This window comes from Streptopelia decaocto (genome assembly GCF_964273445.1).
Source record: "Streptopelia decaocto genome assembly, chromosome: 6".
Classification (NCBI taxonomy): Eukaryota; Metazoa; Chordata; class Aves; order Columbiformes; family Columbidae; genus Streptopelia; species Streptopelia decaocto.
In genome coordinates this window covers 26,132,803-26,135,335 of record NC_138660.1, presented here as the reverse complement: position 1 = coordinate 26,135,335, position 2,533 = coordinate 26,132,803, and the positions used below count along the sequence as shown (strand labels likewise).

General features: G+C 50.1%; 1 long non-coding RNA gene across 2 annotated transcripts; it reads right to left on the bottom strand.

Annotated features, from left to right (window-relative positions):
• Window positions 1-392: 392 nt before the first annotated feature.
• LOC309441449 lies at window positions 393-2,283 on the bottom strand. 2 transcript variants are annotated; one of them, XR_014184377.1, is made up of 3 exons: window positions 2,158-2,283; window positions 1,667-1,803; window positions 393-891 (listed from the first exon to the last, which is right to left on the bottom strand). It is a non-coding gene; the product is annotated as an uncharacterized lncRNA (long non-coding RNA). The 2 variants fall into 2 exon arrangements; XR_014184378.1 differs by having other exon boundaries at window positions 1,672-1,803.
• Window positions 2,284-2,533: the final 250 nt, after the last annotated feature.

Below are 2,533 nucleotides of genomic sequence, written 5' to 3'. Positions count from 1 at the left end.
AAGAAGTAAAGGATTGTGCTTTCAGGCTGTAAAAATGCGGGTGGGAATATTTTCCAGCCTGTGTCATTTTCCATCGAAGCCAAAATTCACATTCTGCTTTTCGCTGTTTGTGTTTTTCTCCCTGAAACTCAAGTTTTTCTTTGGTTGTTTAAGGCTCTGCAGCGCTTTTCTCACCCCCCTGCCCGCTGGTTCCAGCTGTGGCGGTGGGACGGGGACAGGGGGGACACTCGGGGACAGGGTCACCCCCAGTCCCCCCCCATCCCAAATCAAGTGTCGGCTTGAGATGAACTGGCCAAATTCTGAAATAAACTTACCTGAAGGAGACCAGTCTCAAATCCACACATATGAGTCAGACTCCAAACTCAGGAACACTTAGAAAATGGTGCTTTTATTTCATTATCATCGTGCACTGATGGTCTAAAGCAAAACTTGCCGAGAGGACATCACACCCTCTTGGTTTTCCTATACGATATATTCCGACCTTTCATATCGGTTGAGATTCAAGAGGATGCATTTGGCTGGATATTGAAAGTACCCTCTTTGGGTTTGGTTTACCTGTTGTTCTGCCTCTACAATCCAAAACAGATAATCCTGACTTTCCCAACTGAAGGATTAGGAAATTAAAGGGGAAATTCCAAGGAAAACTTCTACATGCAAAACTTAAAGCGTGGGGAGCTAAAACTTTCCTTTGGCCCAAAGCCAAATATTTTCCCCAAATTTAAGCATTTCTGCGATTTTCCTGAGAGAACAGCGAGAAACAGGCACCTTCTCTTCGATTGACTGATAAAAGTTCTTACACGCTTGGTTTTTCAGATGAGTTTTAGTGAGAAGGGATGCGAAATTATGAAGAAATGTGTTTTACAAGCAACGAGGCCAGACGTCCAATTTTTCCTGGAAGGAAGAACACAGGGTTTTTTTTTTATTATAAAAAGAAAGAAAGAAAGAGGCAAACAGGCCACTTCTGTATGGGAAAACGCTTCACTTGTGCCGTGACTCAGTGTGGTGTGAAGACCTGGGGAATGAAGTCCTGTGGTTTTCAAGGCTTTCCCCGCCCCGAGCGATGCTCCATCCCGCCAATGGGTTTGCCCAACGAGCCCCTTAATGAGCTTCTTAACGACCACGATTTTTCTCCATCCTATTAATGAATTAATCCCTGGATATCTGGCCCCGGCGCTTCGCGCTGCCCCACGACGGGATGTGCCCTTCGCTCCATCCCGGATCCGCTGGGACCTGCCCCAAACCTCTAAAACTGCAGCAAAACCCAAGAAGCAAACAAAAATTGTTTTAAAAGCCCACAACAGTTCTTTTCCTTCTCTTTCCAATTTCTGCTTCAATATTTCCAGGGGCACATTTGAAAATGAAAAGCCTCAGAAAACAACGCCTGCGTGGTGGGAAGATGGGCTTACAAAATGTCACGGTGAAAGACTTCAGGGTGGGTTTTTTTGTTGGAATAAATGAAGAAATAAAAGGGCAGCTTGGGCCATGGACAGATCAAACACTGATTTGGATGATGTAGATAATGTTTAGCTAAAAAAATATGTGTTTCACTCAAAAATGTTTCTTGCACCTCTGGTTTCCCCCCCGAGATGCTGCACAAGGATGAATTCATCAGGTGCTCATCAAATCAAGCCCTGGATGCAGCTAGAGACTGGAACAGACATCTGACCACACCATTGCATATCAGCGTTAAATGAGAGGAACAACATGGTCCTGCCCATCCTCCTCTTCCTCACCTCCTCTTCCTCACCTCCTCTTCCTCGCCTCCTCGCCGCCACCCGTCCGGGCTCAGCATTGCTGGAGCATCTGAAACATCCCAAAAATGTCACCCAGATGAAACAACCTGGGGCTGAACGTGGAGCCCGCCCTGGCAGCATCTCCTCCTCCGGGCTCGTTTTTCACGTGAATTCATGTACCTGGGGGAGAGAAAGAAGCCTCAAAAAAGCCAGCCCACGCACACCAGCAAGACCTTGCGTTTGAGGAGCCGGTTGGGACATGGGACCCCTGACCCGTCCTGTGCCTCTCGCCACCAGCTCTGACCTCCTGGAGACCTGTGGGTGCTGGAGAGGGGCTTTGGGCTTTTGAGAGGATGAGGAGGCAGGAAAGGGGAGGAAGGAGTCTCAGCCCTGCCAGGGGGAATTCACCCAGACCGGGGAATACCTGCTGCCTGCAAGGCTGTGTGGTCAGGCTGCTCTGTGCCCCTCCCAGCTGCCATCATCATCCCCAGACACGTCTTCCAACCCTGGGAACACAAACCAAGGAGCACAGGCAGCATCCTGCAGCCCCAGAGCATCCCCAGCCCCCCAAAGCATCCTCATCCCCCCTGAGCATTCCCAGCCCCTGTGAGCATCCCCACCCCTCTCTGAGTATCTTCAGCCCCCTGAGCATCCCCAGCCCCCTAAAGCATCCTCATCCCCCCTGAGCATTCCCAGCCCCCCAAAGCATCCCAAGCCCAACCAAGCACCCCAAGCTCCCCTGAGCATCTCCAGCCCCCCCAAGCATCCTCAGCCCCTCTGATAATCCTCAGCCCCTCTGA